Raw genomic sequence first — 21,828 nt, 5'->3', positions numbered from 1 at the left:
GTAAGAAAAAAAATATTCTGGGGGGTGGGGGAGGAATCCGTTTGAAAAACTGCCCAGAAAGAGATAGCTTATACAACAATTACAGTCTCCATCTCTTTGGAAGCCTTCACATTGACCCGTAACTCAGCATTGTAAAGCAGAATAGTTAAGAAAGTAAACACATGCTGTCTTTCAAATACTTAATAAAAGAAAATATGCACTGCATTTAAGTTATAGCTTTTATAATTGATTTTAAAGGCAATAGAAAGACAATGTCCTAATTTATCTATAAAATCCAAAACAATGAATTTACAAATATCTTTTCATCTCATACAGCCTATTATAAATGTATACTAAGATAAGGTTTACCTCCAGATACTACTCATATTAGCAATAAACTTCTTTTCCTGAACTGTGTACATTGCGTATACTCTAAATGCAAATGGACCATCTTGAGCCTCAGAGGCATCAAAGAGGAGAGATTTTACAATTCTGCAACATATCTTACAGAGGGTGGAAATATAACAGTAATAGGAAACAATAAATTGAGATAGCGGTAACTTTGCTTACAGCCAACTTCAGAGACAACCGAGCATCCTGATAACCCTGCTGCTAAAACTATAGACCCCATAAAGACATTTTAGGTAAACGACACTGAAACAGTCAAGAGCATTTGTTGAATGCCCTTGGTACTAAAGAAAAGTTAGGAAGACACTAATGTTCAAAGACTCCGCAGAGATAAAGGTAAATGAAGAACAGGACATAAACAGGGGCACAAAAACCACTGCATGGAAGCGCCTGGTTGTCTCCACGGACACCAATCAACAAACTAACAATGTGTGATATTAATCTATAAATAAATATGGGCAAGTAATATTAACACATTCTCAGAGGCTTTTCTTCCATGCAAATTCTTCATTACTTAGACCTAAGACCAACCTGCATTTTCCCTTCCAAACGTCCTTGAGATTTTCTGGTCAGCCAGAGCTCAGAACGCTTTAGTACCATTAATACCTTCCCTGGACAATGCCAATTGCTCAGATTACAATGATTCAATAAATGCACAAAAATGACAGGTCTCCGATGCTCAGACCCTCAGGAGCTTCCTACAATACTCTTAGTAACACATAGGCTCAGCGATGAATAACTTCTGCAATTGCATAAGTGAAGATGAAAGTCAGAAATCAGTAAGTATTCTGCTGCTAAAGAACCAAAAGGATCGTCTTGTCAAGGAAAGGAATCATCAGGGAGCATCAGCTATTAGGGATGCACATCCTACTGCTTTGCCTGCAGTTGGAAGGAAAACAAATTAATTTGTAACTGGAAATATGAAAAGCCTTTGAAAAAGGTCTTATTGCAGTAGTATTGAGTGTAGTGCTGTACACTGGAAAATTACTGTCTTCCATACACCTATGTGAACCTCTGTATATTTCGGCTCTAGTTTTTGATATTCCTACAAGCAATAATCCGTGTTTTAAAAAAATATAAGCTTAGATGTAGGATAGTTGCCAACGCTTAATTGTGTTCCCTGACATGCTTTTGGAATACAGATTTGCAATTTCATCATTCAGTGCTTTGTTTACTCTTTCCCATTTATTGATTGCTGGCACTGTCTACCTATTGATAGCGATCTCCTGAAGAACAGAATCACCAAGTTAGGAGAACCATAGATAAAATAACCACCTTAAGGCACATTTGTAAACAGCTGAATTCTGAAAGCCTCTTCAATATGGCATGCTAGCACCAAAACGTAATTATCCCCGAAGCTTCTGAAACGCAGTAGCCTCATCCAGTTCTTGGGCAGGGTGTTACAGAACCCGTTAACACACGCTTAGCTCTTCCAGTTCTGGTGGAGTTTCATATCCCTTTCTTGCCCATCAGCCAATCTGCGAGGCTGAAAGGCTCATTTGGGGACTGGACTGAAGGAAGCTAATTAGCTTTCCATGCCCTAACTTCCTTAACCTTCTCTACGCTGTCTTAGTGTTTGCTCCTAAATAATCTTCCTGTAATATTGCATCTGAGCGTGTTTCAGGGATAGCAATCTCAATTAGCTTTATTCTGAGTAAAAGACTAAATCCAAACTATACCTCAAGCACAATTTAGGCACTAGGTTTTTCTGCAGTTAGAGTCACCTTCCTCAGCCACGAGGATGTGGATGAAGTTTAAGATATTGCAACTGAAAATTAAAAAAAATAATAATTTGCATATCCCACAGACAAATATCACATCAAAAAAATTTTAGCATAGGCCCTTTGTTCACATTTGCGATGATATCGTGGTGCTTGCTGGCACTTCTATTAAATATAATAAGTAATTTTCTGCATGTACTTTTTTATATTCCATTATAGCTCAATAAAGTTTTTATTACGATTTTTAGCTCTTTGTTATATCAGTCCCTGAAAAAAAAAAAAAAATGGAAACAGGTTCATAAACAGTCACAGCTATAATACCTCAGTCAAAAGTGTCTCATGGCTTTTCTTGCAGTCTAGATGCAAATTCCTATCATTTTATTATCCAGAAAATTGTAAGTGAAAGTGATCTATGCACAGAGGTCAGATAAATGATTTTAACCTGGCTAAAAATCACCCGTTCATCAGATAAAGAGCATCTCTCTTTACCTCCCTCTTGATCTGACACTGTTTCATAAACCTGTGCCTGAGGTTGCCAACAGCCTGCCCTCCATCATGACCTGGAAAACAGGCAATCTGGTTCATAGATCTCAAGTTTTTGTGTCTAATCTCTAATAAAAAAAGTCTTGGAAAAAAAATAATCTTGCCTTCCCCTCACAACAACAATTTTCCCCCTCACAACTTCAATTACACTTTCATTTTATAGATAATTAATTTATTAAATTATTAAGAGTTTTTTTTAAAACACTTCTGATGCGTTGCCATATGGTGATAACATCCCCTGACAGAAGTGTTGTGGGTGGGGCCATTTCCATAAGGAGGTCAATTGGTTTCTGTGGGTTTTTTGTATCCCAGTTTAACCGGGATACGCACAACAGAAGATACTACGTCAGTTCTCCAGGTAGCCTAAAGTGACATGTATTACTTCAGTGGCTACAAGACGGTTAATACAATCTGTTATTTTTATTCCTCAGTACTCCTTAAAAACTGTCATACAAGGAAGTATTATACAAAAAGGAATTACATAAAAAAATGCAAAACTTTGGGCTTATTGTAGCAGCACTTAAAATGACACCGTACATGCATAAACCAGGACCAGAAGGCTAAATAAGAGAACGTAACAGAACCAGCTTCCCTCTTCTTAGTGTGTGGATATACACGTTTACACACATGTATGTTTAAGTAACAAAATGCCACATTGCTATTGCTAATGTAGATGTGTGTAAGCCAAATAGTTTATAAAAGTCTTTGTCCAGAAATTTTTCAGAAATGCTTTATTGTACTACCACAACATTTTACAGTGCTCCCTAAAATTTCTGGAAAAAAAAATAAAAATCAGTAATAGAGTAACACAGTCAGGTATTACTTAAATTCATTTGAAGTGAATGTCTTCATTACAACTTACTTGAAGGATACAAATGACTTTTTCTAAGGAGATCTTAAAACATAATATGAAATCAACCCTTCAAATATTCATGAACATTTCATGAATATTCACTCCTACAGAAAGAGAGTCTCTAGTACAAAGCAATAGAAGACAGTGTATTTATTTTGCCCCACTATTTCCATCTCCTGCCTTATTTTTTTTTTTCTTTTTAAAGGATTTCTGTCAGGTGCACTCTGGCAACACGTGTAAAGCCGGCTGCTGAAATAAAGCCAGGGCAAGCGTCAGGTATGAGCCTGTCCCTGGTTACAGGAGATGGAGCTGAAGAGCCAGCAGGACAGCAGCAGCCGCCAGCTATTTATTTGCTGTTGGTTTTGGATGTAGCCTTGAAGATTCACCATTTGATGTAGATTGAAACTGAAACCAAACACTGAAGTTTGGCAGGATGGGGGGGTGTTTGTGGTTTTGTTTGTTTTAAGTCTCAGTACTCGTCATTGAGTAAAGTCCTCTCTGAAAGGATTTACTTACCTAGCTTTTACACAAGGAAAAGAAAAACTCTGCGTCTAAGCATGCTTTTAAATAAAAGGAAAAATCAATCCAAAATCAATTTAAGTACACATTTCCCCCTTCTGTACCAGGTGCACATCAACTGCTAGTCAATAAAACATAACAGAAATCAGATAAATATCTTCCTATCGCTCATAGAACCCAGCGGGCACAGTCGCACAAGCCTGATCCCTCCCATGCTACACGAATGTACACAGGCACCCTCCTCTCAGCTCAGCTCACCTCCCAAAACACCACAGCATCTCAGCCTCAGAAATCCCAGCTGGGCAGTGAACTGCAGCGGCAAAGCTTCCTTACAAAGTATTTTCAAACCATACTTGGAAGCAGTTGTACATCTGAAACCATAAAGTTCAAGGACAACGAATGAAGCAAAAGCAGCTAGTACACTTGAGAGTGCCAAGAGCTGCATCAAAAGTTAATTACCGGCCAACATGAGAAATGAAGGAAATATAACAACCATTTAAATGAGACTACACTAAATAACGTCTCTTGCTTCCGCGATTGTAGGCCACCTATATTCCATAGTGACCTGTGAGGACTGCCTAAGTGGAGAAAGAGCTTTGTCTCTCTCTCAGTGGCAAATGACAGAAGCTGGAGTTACTGTTGGGACAACCTGCTGGGACTGTAACGGCTTTTAAGAGCAGATGATGAAAATGGACCCTTTCTCCAAACAGAAGCAGTCTGTGCAGATCCAGAAGCAGCATTTAAAGAAAAAGAGACTAAGATACATGAATTTGTAAAGTGCAAAGCAAGTACTGCACAGATGACATTAATCAACACGAAAGATCAGACTGCAGCAAAGAAACAGAGCTTATGTGCCACACCCTTTATATAATATATTTCTCTCCTATTTTTCTTCCACCAGAGAGCATTCACAGCAAGTTCCACCACCTCTTCAGAACACGATGGAGCTATCTCAGCTTCCATTTCTTCCGCTTAACATTCTCAACAACACACTGTCTTCCAATATGTCCAAAAGGTCTTTTAGATTAAATACATCACCAAAAGTCAGGTGTAAGAGCTGGCCCATCTTTCATCGGAAGGTTCTGATTTATGTTCTGTGTCACGCCATCTGCATGCCCTAACAGCGTCAAAGTCTGCACAAGAGTCTACCTGGTCCTTCAACATCAGCAACTGGCAGGTCCGACTGTCACATTCCCACCAATGTGCTGGATTAGAAATGTACTCCTGGGTCACCCAAACATTTATAGCGATTAAAAGTGATCACACATACTCTCATTTAACAACACTGGAAAAACACAGGACTATGCATTTAAAAACACTTAGACTATCTTAACTATCTTTTATTCATCAAAATCTTATTACAAGTGAATTCTGGTCTTAAACTGAAATATCTTAAAAAAAATAATTAGCCACCAGACAAATATTTTAAAAGCCTCATTGGATAAAAGTTAACAGTCAGAGCTGGCCCCCCAAAATGATCAGTAATATACTTCCTTGCTCCAAATCTAGGAAAAAAAAAAAGAACACATTACTACCACTACCATGTGTCTAGTCAAAGACATCCACGTGTTCTCCTGTAAGTGCTAGAAAACTGTAGTATTGTTAGGATTGTGCTCCTTTGGCTAGACCAAATCCTAGCATCCCATCTGTGGGGACAAAAGAACCCCAGGGGCAGTTTTATTGCTGATTAGTTAGAAAAAGGCATATGAAAATATTTATAGGGAATAGTTTCAGGGACAAGTTAATTGCTGTTATTTTTAGTGAATCCTGTAAAGCATCAACACAGAAGCAGCCATTTGGCAAAAGTATTAGCATCTGAATAATGTTCTTAGAGAAGAGTACTAATGCTCTTCCAAATTTTCTGTTGCTTTAATATCACATCATTGATGAAATACTTACAGTTGAAATAGTAGGAAAGCAAATTGCTTCGCTAAAACAAAACCATGCCAAAAACCCCCTTGAAAAACAGATTTATTATTCATTTTAACAGATCATTAAAAAAAAAAAAAGGTTCTTTTATTTGCTTGGGTTTTCATCAGTCAGGAAAAATAAAGTATTTTAATGCCCTTCATTTGTTGTACTGACAGTTAAAAACTGTATAAAAATTATAATGTTAGACCTAAATAGCTTTCTACATGTCTAGTTTTCATAAGCGCAAAGTGAACAGATACAACTTATTGAAAACTCAGGCTACTGATTTAGGACATACCTTTCTATGTTGCTTTTTTTTTCCCCTCCCCCCAAGCATGCATATAATCAGAAGTTTGTAAAAGCACATGACTTGACTTCGCTTAACCTGTGGTTCTATTAGCATACACCTAATAACACCCAGAAAGAAATGCACAGCAATTTACACTGAAGGAAATCACACCATTTCAGTGATTTACGTCAATGCTGACGATTTGGAAAGACGGCATTAATGTTTAATGGAAGGGGGTTTGTGCCACTGCTTTTCTTGAGATAAGAAATACATGCTTCTCTAAAGAATTCAGTCCTGTTTTCTTCTGACTACAACACAGAGAAGTAACTGCTTGTCTTACCCAGCCAACACCAAAGAACTCCTATTGACTCAAAATCCTGAGTCCTCTCTTAAATAAGAATTAATAGGGCAGGTCATATCTTTTATAATCCCACCTCAAAAGCCAAATGGTTCTGTGCCTACACCTTGTTTCACAGCTTTCGCCATGAAGTTACATCTCACACCGTGAAGTTACTATTTAAATCCATATTAATTAATAATGAGTAACAAAGCACGTAATAAAATAATTCTTTTTCAGGATATATATAAAATTTTTATCCCAAATCAGTTTGTTTTGTTTTCCGTAAGTAATTCAGAAAAGTAAGAACAATGAGGATCTAAGATTAACTTCCTAGAACATTACCAAGGATTTCAGCATGTTTTTAAAGCAGTTTTACACAGCATGATGAATCAATCAAATGTTGTAGCAGATGTCTAATGTATTCTTTCTGCATAAGCCAAATAGAAGTGGGTAGCATCTGCGTCAGATGCAAGCACAACTGCTTGCCAGCCAGGTTGGCCACAAGATGATGGATGTTGATTGACAGCAGCTATCAAAGGTTGAACCAAAAGTTCGAGAGAAATTCACACCGAGTTATTTTAGGGATAAGAAATATGTTCCTCCAAAGAATGAATTCCTTTTTCTGCCGATTGCTGTAAAAGCTACTGTTTTCCTGGGTAACTGTTTCAACGTTGTCACATAAAAAGATTTATATAAAAAGATGTGACTATTCCAGCTCATAAAAAAATTAAATGGAAACCCTACTGATTTTGAACAAAACCTGCTAGATTAGACCCGTATTATTGATTTATGAGACTTGTATTTTGCTAATCAGAGATCAATCTTACTAAAGTTTATAGTGGTTTCAAGGGAAAGAATATCCATATTGCTTTGATAAGAAAAAACATACATAAAGAGAAAGATGTAAAATTAGTTGTACTGTACAGGTATACTGTATACTGCTCTTGCACACCTTTCCATCAACTTAAAACATGAACAGAAGTGAATTCCAGAACAAACCGTGGCTCCTCTCCCCTCCCATACTTTACCACGATCATTGCTTTCCGTTATCACTGAAGTTTGATACGTGAGACTATACCATCTGATCCATCCCCATTTCCCCCCATACAACTGCGTTTTGATGTTTTCTCCCAACAAAATTTCTCAGGTAAAATTCTCAATAGCCATCTTGTTTACTGGTTTGATTTAAATTTCCTTTTCTGCTGGATTCATTAGTACCCATGTGGAAACGTGAAAGAGTATGATCTCCAGATTCCTGCTTCATTCCTGTCCTCAAGGCTTTCATCAACCTCTGTCTTGCAGTAGTTCTCCTGACCTCCCTTTTTCCACTTCATCAGCAGGAATCAGTTCTTCCAAGATAAACACAATTGTCCGTCTCCTCACTAATCCGCCTCCTCTTTCCCATCGCTGCTGCAAAGCCTTTCTCCTACAAAGCCTGGCAGGGACAAACCATTTATCAGCTTTTTCACACCTCTCTGCACTTGCTTCCAAATGACCCTTTCTGACCTGGGACTTCCTCCAGCTCTTGCGAAATGCGATAGGAAGATTCCGCAAAACACGGCATCTCCAATACACAAAGTCTGTTCTTAATGCTGACCTGGTTCATGATGCTTAAGATAGTAAACTTGTGTTGAGAAGAATGAAGATATAAGTGGGAATCTGAGAGCTGGCAGCAGTTCAAATGAAAGCCACCTAACGCTTAATAGCAAAATTTTAAGTTTAATTTTATATTTTAGGAATTCTAAAACTGAATGTTTCCAACAAAGCTTTGGACTTTGGCTTGAAGGTAAATTTGGGGTCACTGAACAAATATATTTTGCTGGTGCCATGAAACACCATTTAGATTTGGCAGTTATAAACTACAGAGAGTCATGACTTCCCATCTGTAATTTCAATTATAAAACTTGATTTTGGCAACATGTCAAAACCCTGGAGTTTTACAGAGCCTTGCTCACATACCACGCAGAGACCACTTCAGTGTCCTGCACAGAGCTCATTCCCAAAGAGGCCCTTGTGAGCCACGGGCTCCTGGGTGCGGAGCCTCAGGCTAAAACCAGGCCACGGGATGTGGAAAATCATGAATTAGAGAGTTTGACCAGCAACTCTTTGCTATTCTGATTGCCTACATTAGAACTTCACTTGTCCAAATGCTGCCAACTAGGGTCCTCCTTCCAGATTCTCCTAGAATCAGCCTCTCCAGAAATTACAATTGCATTTCTATTTTACAAACCCAGATTATTTATTATTTATTTTCTTCAGCATTCTGACTTGGAAGAATGCATGAGTCTCACAGCACTTTTTATAGCTGAACATTTCTTTGTCATTTGAGAGTAATTTAACTCTCATTTAACTGCATTCTGCTTTCAGTAATATGATTTGGTTTGGTACAGTACGCAGAAAATGTCTTCATTTCGTAGAATCAATTGCAGTGAAAGAAAGGGAACAGAGAAGACAGGCTACAGAAAATAAATTAAGACTATTCTAGCCAATACTATACTACCCTTAGTCTTTTAGTAAGCTAAATTTGCACTGTTAAATTGTTAGCAATATTAATGCTCAACAACCATTAACATACTGGCATACAATTTTTGCCTCCCAGTTAGTTCATTGTAATCCAGCTCACTATAGAGCTATATAACAATCAGGGAAAAATATGTTAAAAGAGTTCACCAGGTACATTATAGTATCCTACAACACATACTTGAAGCCAAATCATTTTTCCACCCATGCAAAGTTACCAGTAAACACACCACAAGTTCAGCAGGTGACTACTAGTGAGGATCAGGGCTCAGCTCTCTATACTCCAACTGAAGCCATTTTATAAGGGCTTGTTTTCAGAAAGTAAGGACAAATGCTCCTTAAAGCAAGGACAACATTTCTTAAAAATCAGCCTTCTTCAAGAGACCTCAAACTGGAATATCTTTTAGCCATTAATAACATGTGAAAGTTTAGGCTGTGCTTTAAGGTGAATCAAAAAGCAGATTTTGCCTTGCAACACTACCCGCAGCCACGCACGTATCGAAGTGGGACTAGCTGAAGAGCATTTTGTTTAATCTCTGGGTTTCAGTAGTTGCTTGCTTTTTATTATGGGAATGTCAGGCTTAATTATGCTCTTGGACTGATTAAGGAATTAATTAATTTGAGTGGGCAGTTTGTCAGATATTAAGCTGCAGTGTTTTCACCTAAATGCGTAGCCTACAGTTAGAGCTTTGCGGTTATACATCTGTTGCACACATACCCATGTAACAGACTACCCTTGTTATTGCAAAGGCCAAACATAAGGCTACTGAAGTCATAAATAAGAATTTCTACAAGTTTCCTATTCCTTTTCCTACTGGCAGAAGAATTGCATCCCAAAAATGTGCGCATTTAGCTTTGCAGCACAAATCTGAATTCCACATCAATAGCTTTTCTTTCCTACCTACTGCCTCTGAGCCATTACACTAAAAAAAAAAAAAGAGATACACAGGGAAACTGCTGCTCCTTCCCTGATATTCCGACTCTTTCAAAGAGTAAGTAAGCAAATCCTTTTATTTTTCTTTCTCTGCATTAAACAAAACATAATTTGCAAGAAACAGAAGAAAGAAAACTGTAACCAATGCAAAGTAAAAGGAACAAATACTTATTTATCTTAATTCTGAGTTTAAAAACAAACCCACAAAGAAACCCCAGAGCAGTGACTTGAAGGATTTGTTTGAGGAGGGACTTTTCTCTGGGTCATGCAACAAGGACAAAAGCACTAAGCGAGAGAAAGTCATAGACATGTTTCACTTCATCTTTCAGTAATCTGATACAATGCTGTGTGTAAGGGGAACGATGATAATATTGGCGCGGCTGAGCTGCTTGAGTGGATAATGGACTGGCTGGGTTATTAAAGACAAGTGCTTATAAAAGAATTCACTTCAGAGCAGAGGGAAAATACTAGCAGCGTGCCATAAAGATCAATACCAGACCACTTTTGTTTGATTTATTTAATCAGTGACCCCAGAGAAACAACATGCGAGGAGAAAGAAAGTCTGCTGATTGTAGAGAAGAGGGGTGGGAGGGGGGCTCGGGGAGCGGGGGCCGTGGAAGGCGATGGGGCTGCCAGCTCGGGGCACAAATCCCCCGGACAAAACAGGGAAGGGGAAGGAATTAACTTATGCGAATTCTGGCCATCCAAACCAAGAAATGGACTATTTATAAAGCACTGATTTCAATCATATGATAGAGAGAGTGAAGTCATCCTTCCATTTCGCAGGTTTGAGACTATTGTAGCTTCTTATTGCAGTTTTGGCTGTATCAAACAAAATGCGGCCAGATGACCCCAACTCTGACCGTTCTATGATGTAGAGGAGACCAACAGTGTTCACGAACAGAAGGTGTTTCTGCAGATGCGAAAGGGTACATGCTCCTTCAGCGCTTATGCAAAAAACAAGTTGCGGCAAGAAAGGCGCCTTTTTTTTAATATATATAAAAATCAACAAAGTTTCTAATAATGAAATAATAGACAACGTTTCCAATATTCTGGTATTTAATGTAGTACTAGAACAGACAGCTTGAGGAGATGAAACGCGTCTATTGGCACGGAATACATACAAACACCCGTCAGGAATGGTGTGAGTAGGGTCCTGCACTAAGAAATAGTAATGAAGTTCCTTTGAGTCCTCCTGCTTATGCTGGAAACGTAAGAGAAACCACCAAAGGCCCTTGACTTCGAGCTTAACTGCAGTAAAAGCATTGTAGTGCACAAAAGCACAACAACTGTCTAAAAATATTTACAGTAAGTGAAACAAAGCAAATATAAATCAAAGGAAATTATATTACTACTCAGAATTAGTGTTCTATTAAGAACATTTTGAAGATTATTGTAAAAAGTACATCAAATACTTAGAAAGAGCGAAGCAAGGTCACACAGGATTCAAAAACTAATTAAATGAAACTTCTGTTTAGAAAACAGTAGATAAAGAGTATATGAAATTCTTCAGTGAGAAGAAAATTGTATGTCACAAAGAATTTCATGCTAATATCCAATACAGAAAAACAGAGACACTAGCTTGCGCTAATAAACTAACTAATAAAAACCTGGACAACACAAGAATCTGAGCAAAAGTTCTTTTATCACAGAAAGGTCATTCAGGATGTCCTTTAATTTATAAGGGGGAAAAAAAAGCTCCACTGAATTGGCCAGTGTACATATTTTCTCTTAAAAGACTAAGGAAAAGATGTCAAAAACCTGTGCATGTTAGTGATGAGAATTTATGCACTTTCTTCCACCCATGTACATTTAATATTTATTTAGGTGAGTAAATACATGGCTTAGGATTAGCCTTTGCTGCTGCAGCAGGTTGTTTTCCCACTTAGGCCTAGGCTCATTTTTTGTGTTTTGTTGCCTTTTTTTTTTTCCCTGAGGAGAATTGATTTCCCTGAAAACATACACAAAGAATTTTGAAAAGAACACATCAAGAACATGTACAGCATTCTATCAGCAGCTTACGATGTCTGCATGCTCACAATTGCCTTCCCTTTTGTAGAGTTCCTCCATTTGAAACAGGTCTAAATAGGAACTTATGGCTCACTGCCAGTGGGAAATGAGATTTTGGTCTCTTTGTATACTAATAATTCCTATAATCCATTACATTCTACTAGAGCATCACGTTTGTCATTGTTTTCAGAAGAAAAAAAAGTTTTTAAAATCCTCTGTGCAAGACAGGGCCTGAAATTTGAAATCTTGATGTAAGACAGCTAGTAGCATACAGTCTTTTACATACTGAGAATGAGAGCCGGCAAATAATTTTTCTCATGAAGAATCACCAAGACTTTTGTTTCTAATACATCAAGATAATATGTTTTAGAAATCTGTGCGTTCTATCGGGCATTACGGCTCCAAATAAGCTGAAGAAATATTTACCACCTCCAAGTAACCATAGTCAGAAACGTGCCAGCTGTATTCTCAACTTCATATTTTCTGGTCTATCAGCAATTCGAGGGTCCTTAGGTTTCCATATAAGACTAACACAACGATTGTTCCTCTATTTCTTCAGTAAGATCCAGGTATTATAAAACAAGACAGCCCTGGGAAAGAAGTCAACATAAGGAATAACCTCAAACAGCCAGAGTCACTGTAATATAAACCCTACTGCAAAAGCTTGTCCATGTACCCGGTACTGTATACACTGTACAGGAATAGCATGAGATCAGCAAAATTCCTTTTGAGTAAGACAGTTCCAGGATCCAGCATTTGATCCTAGCATTCTATTTTCTTACTGATGGTGGTTTTCCTCACAAACTTTGAATCCTAAATATCTTTCTGACTCTGCTATAGGAATCAACACATTTCTCAAAGGTGTTACTGAAGTGACCAGAGCGACTGCAGTGCCCATTAAAGATGCATCCTTACTCAGCTGCTCCACTGGAAAAGGAAAGAGAAATACTGGAGTAAGAAGAGAAGGGTTTGGATCATACTAAATTCACTGTGCTTTATTTCTTGACAAAATGAAAAAAAAAAAATCTTAAAAACTTATTCTGCTTAACACACAAACCTGATATAAAGACCTTCTTTTCAAGCAGACATCCATAATTCATAAAAGCTGCTCTTTACACCAGTTGTAACACCATTTTGCCCATTGTTTTTAATTGCCAAAGACCAAAAAATACTAAAGTACTTGTTCCTACCCACAGAATTAATCAGGCAAAGACTTGTTTTCGGAGCTCATCGTAAATATTTAGTAACCAATTAAAACCTTTTTTCTTTTTTCTTAGCAGAATTTTAGCTCATCATTTCGCTGTGCTCCACTGAATAGCTATAAATAAAAATGCAGCCTCTTTTAATATAGAAATGTCTGAAAGTAAAGTCAAGGGCCCAATTCATTACAAATGTTTTGCCAAGGTCTGAAGACAGTTTACACTTTTTAATTTGCAGAGCCGCCAAAGTGTTGATTGTATTCTTAATTCATATTGGATAATTTACATGCAGGTCACACGCTTTGTTGTGTGTGCTGGGTTTAATGCCATTATGAAAGTGTCTTTGGAGAAAGACAAGAGCGGAGAATATATTCCATTTTGGTAGGTATAAACAAAGTCTCATACGCCCAGTAATCAATTTTTATCTTTAGTTTGAAAGAACACAGTAGAAACAAACAGGAAGCTACTGGGAAAGGAAAAAGCTGCAATTTTGGCACTGATGAATGCACAAAACAGCAAGGCCAAACACATGGACCTTTATCACTATATTATTAATATTATCACATCGCGAAAGGTATTCTAAAAGCACCACTATGGTGGTTTTCAGTGTTGCCTGGAGCATACAGCACAGGCTAGATTCCGAAGCAAAGCCACCAGAAATTCTCAAGGGCAGAGCCTGGCATCAAAGCACATCACTCAGCTAAACTGAGGCCACACGTTACATCTCAATGCAACAAGAAAAGGACAAAAGGACGTGGCAGAGTTTGAAATCTGAAAGTTCCAAGTTTTGCTTATTCTGTGTAAAATGCAGTCTAATATGAAAACTAAATCCCAGGAGAAACATCAAGAAAAGGAGGTGTTACAGATAGTTTTCAAGGGAATCCTACTAACGGTGGTAATAAAAGTATCTAATCTAACAACAGTATTTTCTCAAATATAGTCACTCAGAAGATATATAGCAAACCTTTCAATAGACTATAACAAAGATATTATTCTGTCAATTGTAGTCACACTAGATAGTAGTTTTATGTAAATACGGATAAGTTTTGTAATACATTCTATTCTCATTATGATTTCCATAACATATAATTAATTTATATCGTATTGTTTCCTGTGGTAAAGTTCATAGCTAGCGCAGAGCACAACAAATCAGATAAGGCAATATATGTTTCGTATATTCTGAAAAAGTTAACACCAAACTGTCTTATACGGACATTTTTAGTGTTCAGTAATTTCACTTGTCATTTCCATTTTCTTTGTTTATATGCTCAGTATCTTCTAACAGTATGTACAGTCATTAAAAAACAAGGAATATCTGCATTAATTAGTTAGTGTAAGAGCCTCTTTTCATGCACTATAGTGGAAGTGTAAATTCAGTGTCCTTTACAAACAAGAAAAGGAGACGTGAAAAAGAGATACATCTTATTATGAATCCTGCATATCATTGGTCTCCTGCCCCCCAAATTAATTCTACTTAAAGTTAGCAACATTTGTTGTATTTTCAAATCATAAAACATGTGTTTCTAACTCTTTGCTCAAAACCAAACACAGCCAAGTCAAAATTCACCCGAATTTTGAAGTGTCTAGGTCATAATTTTTGAAATCGGCAATAATTTGCTTCACAGCAGGGCAGAAGTCTAAAAAAAAAAAAAACAACCAACCAACACTTTTGTATTGAGCTTCATAAACCAGACTTTCTCTCTGTGTTATATTATCTGCTTCAGGGAATTTCTGAATGCTTGTCAAAAGAAAGTAAAATAAATTTTAAATTCTGTTAAGTATTAAATAAAACCAATTTTTCAACACAGGCTACATAATTATAAATATTGGCAGGGTTCACATCTCCCAAGGAGGAGAGAATTATAATAAATAGAAGTTAAAACTTTTGTTATACAGTGATTCCACTTGCTCATAATGACGCCAAACACTCGCATCCACTCTATATACACTTATAGTTGAAACAGAAGATATTGTTTTATCCAACACTCCATCCCTAGACAATGAAGATTTCATGTTCACAGAGTATTTATGTGCACAGTCTCAAGGCAAAGTGCTCAATGTGAGCAATAACCTCACTGTTCCAGTGAAAGATGGATGCAAGATCTTCCGATTTGCGAAAGTCAAGTCATGCAAACTGAAGTCTAGTCAGAACACCGTATTATTACACAGCCATCAGCCTTTTTACGGATCTGCAGACAAAGGAACCACTTTAATCCTGTAGTTTGATTTGTGTGGTTTGTTCTGTGGTACTGCTTATTGACTGAACTAGAGCACATGTTTAGATACCCATCTCAGCTTGAAACTTGAGAAAGCTTCCCACAGCTAATAAATCATTAAAAAATTTGTATGACAAGAAATGGAAAAAAGGGAATGCAGCCACCCTAACTGCAATCCAAGTGACTCGTGAGAAATTTACTAAGAACCAGTATTTCAAATGAAAAATACAGGGTAACGTCATATTAAAAAGTATATGCTTCTGCTGCATTGAGAAAGTAAGCGCTAAGACGTGTAGGGCACGCAATCTATGTTGCACTACAGACAGGCAGGAACTGCAGATTTTCCAATTTGTTAAATCTATTCTTATGCAAACAAGGGATTCTCATATCCAATACATCAAATCAATATTTTAAAAATTCCATTCTAAAACCTGTTCTAAAATCTTCCCTGACAAAGTGCCTGTGGGACTCCTCCTACTTCTCCAAAACCTTTTTCAACCTTTCAAAGACACGGGTGCCTTCTGCAGGGCTCCTTTTTCAGCAGAACCCAGCCACTCACGCTCTGTCCCCAAAGATCACTGCGATCATCAGCCTGTTGGTACTTGCCAACTCATGTGCATCTTGTCACAGATGCAGATGAGATATTATGTCATTATACTTCCTATTACATTACTCCAAGTGCCTAATAAAATGAAGTCTGGTTATTTTTTGTTTCCAGATTTGCTTTCTATCCAGCTCAGGGAAGATATTACATGTGATTCATAAACAAAATTGCAATTTAGGCATGTGCTAGCATATATATAGAATGATACTGCATACCAAATTAGATACTAAATTCCAATTTGGACATGGCAATTTCCCTGGTGATGACATATGTGGTGGTAAATATTAATCCTTAATCAGACTATACAAATATGCTGTAATCATTAAAAATGTTAGATACTTTCTGTCACAGCAGGAAAGAAAACTTTCTAAAACTTCGAGCCTGGCAGAGTACTGGAAGAGGGACCATCTGAGAAACATTTCCACCAGAAAAGGGTATTCTCTTTTAAACTCAGAAGGGAATGCATTGTTTTATTTAAAAATCTCATCCTTAAAGCCTCTGCTAATCCGCCAGCAAAACCATTCAATTTTCTTTCTTATTTATCTAGCCATAACAAATCAGCTCTTCTTCATCTCATTGTCCACAGAAGTCATCTCTTTTCCTACTAGGTTTCTGGGAATCAAGTCTTGAATTTTGAATGTAAATACTAGTATATGTCATATTTTATTGTAAGTATATTTTAATGGATTAATTTTCCATGTATTTAATGAATTTAACTCCATTAAAAGTATTCCATTTAATTCAATTTCTATTAATGGGAAGAAGTACCAGTAAAATGGAAGCCAAATAGTATAAGACATGGATCGCAAACACAATCGGTACTGGAGATCCACATAAATCCGTCGTTCCCCCCCCCAAATCAATTCTGCAGAATGCAGTTCTTCATATAAATACTTGTGTTTTCTTCAGGAGGAAAAAATAATCTTTCTACAAGGATATGAATATTCATTATTTGCTAATGGCTTACTAAGTTCGATTTCTTGTTCCTCATCTATTACAAGCCCACATCATTATCTAGTAGAAAACTAAAATAATTTTCTTTCAGTTACAAATCAAGTGACAGCAATAGTGAACAAAAATAATTCAGAAAATGATTCATGTATCCCTATACATGTGAGTAATCTATCTGCTGAAATACATAAAACTACTTGGCAAACGCTTGATAAAGCTGTACCCAACTGGGATCAATCTGCGACTAATACACATCAGGGAGAAGACCAGGAACATTACCCAAAGCTGACTAGTCAGAGAGAGACTTTTTTTTTTTTAATGTCAACCTCAGTGGGCTTTCGATTAAGCCCTAAGAACTGTACGATAAACCTAGCATGCTGTGCTCAAAGGTGAGCCTTAAAATTAAATGTTTACTATGCCAAGAACAACCTAGGAGCTTCAATTGGAAGTTTAATACGTTAAAAATGAAAGACAGACAGATTTAAAAGGGTGCTTTGCAGAAGTAATTACTAAAACACAACCAATCTTTTAAAATGCAAGCAGATTCTGAAGATCAACAATAACTACAATCAAAAAGATATATATAACTCAAAATGTCTAATTAATACTAGGCATTGTCAATGAAAGCACCAACTGTAGTCAGTCAAATTCTGTGATAATCTCTAAAGACTTTCTGAAGTCCTGGGGACAGAAGATAGACAAACACAAGTGATCTGTATGAAAAACTGAGCTCAGAAGTTACACATTTGATGTGATGGTACATGAAGTATCTACTCTTGCTGTCCTCATTTGTTCTGTTCAATGAATATGGATTAGCAATTAACCACTGCTTCACTTGAAGTTAAGATGTATTACAGGAATAAATTCAATGTGGATTATATGATGTGAACTTCTTATTGATCAACTTGCAGAAAATGACCTCAAAACTACTGTCAGCCTTATACGATTGGAATTACTTGTTTTATTGTTGTTGTATCCAATTGTGTTAGATCTATCATTAGAGATGTGCTAGTGCTGCTAGGAAGCAATTAGGATTAAAATGGTTCCAGTATTTCCACACCTCCCCTCCCCAATAGGCAGTCAATTTTCTCCTGTTCTTCTGCATGGAGTTCCTGATAGAGGAAAATGGCTGCATCTTATACAACTCACTTCTTTTGGCACAAAACTCATCATACGATTTCAAAAAAAAAAAAAAATAATGTAGCTACAGGTGCATATATTGCAGTTTACATAGCTTCAAAACGAGAAATCCATCTTTCGGTTAGATGTGACTATTCTACAGAAAAATAACAAAACCAGAAAACCTTTTCTTTGTTGCAGAAGAATCATGAGACTATGTAACGTACTGACGTTAGGAGAAGTGGAACCTCTGATTCCGCGGCTCTGAATGGCGCTGCGGCCTGCTGTACCGTACTGTCAAACAAACTAACACACAACCAACCACAAGAAAGGAATTACAAAAAAAATTATCCCTAACTTTAAACTCTAGCACACTGAACAACCAAAAGAGGTTTAACTAGCTCACTACACTGTATCTGTCATGAGTAATTACCAGGGAAAAAAAGGAAAAATTTTCAAAATAGTTCCTTGTCACTGACAACAGCAGATACTGAGGCCCTTACTTTGAAACAAACTGGGGCAGAGCAGGATAATTATGAAACCATGTTATGAACACACAAGTGGCATAAGTATAAAAAAACCCCAAATTTGTCACAATCTAAAAAAAGTAAGAAGTTACTCAGAACAAAAAATAACCAATTAGTTCATCTTTTGGATACTGGGCATTCTTAAGGGACTAACTCACAACCAAGATCTATGACAAAACGTGACTACAAGCCTCAGAACAAATCCTTGACAAAGCAATCAGAAATTTATAAATACATGAAGTTACGCATTTCGGAATGAAGCGTAAGCATCAACAATCCTTTGATCCTCTTGAAGCTCCACTACAGCAGATATTACCAGACTGACATTTAGGAAAAGCTGATCTGTTGCAGTTTTCGCCTCATTTTCAGGAGCACCAGTGGAACAAGCACAGCAAAGATGGTAACAGTGGCAGCACCGATTCAGAAGAAATAATCATATGGACAACAAAGAATTCAGTAAAAATAATATACGATGGAAAAAAGGTAAAATCAGTGCACAGACGATTCACATCACTCCCATTAACAGGGAAAGGGGACAAAGATGTCAGAGGTGGAAGAGTGCCCTGACTTCACACAAGGGAAGGGCTTTTTCATCAGGTCACTGCACTGTACCTTGGCACTTGGCTGCACAAACATAAACGTTGTTATTTGTTTACAGAGTAATACTGAATCTGTGAATATATGGCCCTAAGTAAATGTCAATCACTAACCAATACCAGTCCATCAGCTGTAATAGTACCTAGAAGAAATACTGTTTAGAAATACCATTATAAATAAGACAGGAACTGTTGTGACGACCACATCCCTCTACAGTACAAGAACTAAATTCAGACAATTCCACCAAAAAGACTCAAATTCTAAGGGACCGTTGACCAAAAACCACCTAGAACTCTCGAACTGTTTGAAGTTTCTTCTAAGTTATTCAAGTATTGTAAATAAAACAGCTGGATGCTGTTTCAACCTGCTCAGAGCTGATGATAGAAAATGGCACCATATGGCTACTTGAGCCTTCCCAGGCACGGCACAAAGGTCAGGCACTCAAAAGGTCCGGTACCGCTGATTTGCAAGAAGGAAGTAATCTTGAGAGCTGACAAGTCTGTCTTTTGTCAACAATGGGTCATGGCCGTTCTCTCCAAATTAAAACTGAAACCACCCTTCATTTTTTCACAAATAATTACGTTTTGTGAAATAATAGAGGAAGTAGAAAGAGTAGAGACGTGCAGTAACCAAAGTTATAATCACATCATGCAACAAGATGTATTTATAATGAAGTGTGTTCATCAGTTCAACAAATCTAAGATTTTCAAAATGACATTTAACTCTCTTCACTTATAAAAATATTGTAACTGCAACATTTGTTAAGATTTAGGATAAAAATTAATGAAAAAATATGAACAATGACTTCCTTACTTTGCTTCAGAATAGAGAAGCCTAGAATACTGTCTTTATTTTGATAGTACCAACCAGACCATTTTTGATAAAGAAATAAATAGATGATCCAAAACTTATTTACTTTATACATAACACTAAGAAAATTAAAGCAAACCACAAGATATAAGCATTACAAAGTAGAAATTTCCTGGTCACCTCATGTTTCTGAAATGTTAAATTATTTTAATACCATGTAATTGCTGTACGTTCAAACACGGTAATACCAATGACTAATTGACATTCTTACAATTATACCTAATCTCTGAAACATCACCATGGAAGTCAACAAGCAGCTGTAACCATGGTATTAAAGCTCTAAACACAATATCTGGATTTAAAGTAAACAAAATATTTTTAAAAACGGGTGAAACGAGTCAGTTTTTACAAAGCACAGGAATAGGTTGCCTGCTTGTGCAAGGAATTTGGACAAGATGACCTCCGAAGGCCTCTTCTAACCTCAGCCATTCTGCGAATGTTAGCCTTTTCCCCCAGGAGAAGCTCTCATTCATGGGAGAGGGACAATAGCAATTATTTCCTGTAGCTTCAGGTTTTGAGATGACTCCAATCTCAGTTACAGGTTACCAGGGAGCAGCCTGGGAATGATAACCCACCTGGCAGGACAGGGAGCCTCACCACCCAGAGCCCATGTCACGATGTACCTCTAGGGTGAGAAGGCAGGTCTGAGGTCCAGTCAAAAAATCAAACCAGAGGTCAGGAACAAGAAGGTTCTGGACTGAGCTGGAGACCATTTCTCCTCCACAACAGCTTGGGGAGGAGCTTACTAGCCCAGGGCTGAGTTTAAGGGGACAAGGTGTGGCTGGGGCCCCAGGTGAGGCCGGGCAGGATCATTAAGGCTTCCTGGAGCAGTCAGGACTCCACCATGGTCAGCTTGTGGCTGGAAACACTTAAGCACCTTGACCCTTTCTACAGTATTACTCAGTGCAGTGAGAAAAAATGTAACTTGTTCTTACTTACCCATTTCAAGTACTGCTAATGAAGGTTATCTAAGCTCAGTACATATGAAAATTAAATGATAAATAAAGTTAATTTAACACGCATGTATATTTATATAAATTTTCTCTGAACTTCATTTTCATGGTAGTCTGTAACATCTTAAACAACAGTAAACTAGTCAGAAGGAAAAAATTTGAAGTAGGCTATTATATTTCTTGGAACAGAGTTTGTACCTAGGATTTCCCAGAGTTTACTGCCAATTTACTGAGTTAGAGTTTAGTCTATAGTTTATGCTATAGTAAAGCACCTGTAGTTAATCTATTGTTTACACTATCCATATTCAAGATTTTGAACTTTTCTTACTTTTTGTATTGTATAAATAGATTTTTAAACTTTACAATGTATTTCCTTCATTTTTTTAGGTCCACTGTTCATGGACAAAGACTACACAGTGTTGAGATTCTGCACCAGAAGGGAGAATACGATTACTGATGAAGTAGATATACAAATTTGAGACAAAAGGTAGACTTTTTTACCACTTTGGATTTCTTGATATTAAGGATGAGTCCAGTAAGATATATATATTTTATGTTATTTCAGGAAAAGCTAGCAGAGTGCCTCTATTTTCGAGGAATATCAAGTGGAATATCATCCCGATTCTCACCTCTTTCAAACCACACCATCTTTATGGTAAGGATGAATTTGCTGAGAAATAAAGACTCAGGTTAAGATTAGATACCATGATGAAATTTTTCACTATGAGGTGAGCCCCTGGCCCAAGCTGCCCAGAGAAGCTGTGG

General features: G+C 37.2%; 1 long non-coding RNA gene across 1 annotated transcript in view; it reads right to left on the bottom strand.

The window, feature by feature from the left end:
* Positions 1-20,825, bottom strand: part of LOC141741815 (uncharacterized) — a 66,359-nt gene extending 45,534 nt beyond the window's left edge. Inside the window, exon 1 of the long non-coding RNA XR_012586485.1 lies at positions 20,686-20,825. This is a non-coding gene — a long non-coding RNA (uncharacterized LOC141741815). The remainder of the gene's footprint in view (positions 1-20,685) is intronic.
* Positions 20,826-21,828: the final 1,003 nt, after the last annotated feature.

Source organism: Larus michahellis, chromosome 4, assembly GCF_964199755.1.
Source record: "Larus michahellis chromosome 4, bLarMic1.1, whole genome shotgun sequence".
NCBI classification, from domain to species: domain Eukaryota; kingdom Metazoa; phylum Chordata; class Aves; order Charadriiformes; family Laridae; genus Larus; species Larus michahellis.
The sequence above is the reverse complement of the archived record's forward strand: the minus strand, read 5'-3'. Positions and strand labels throughout refer to the sequence as shown.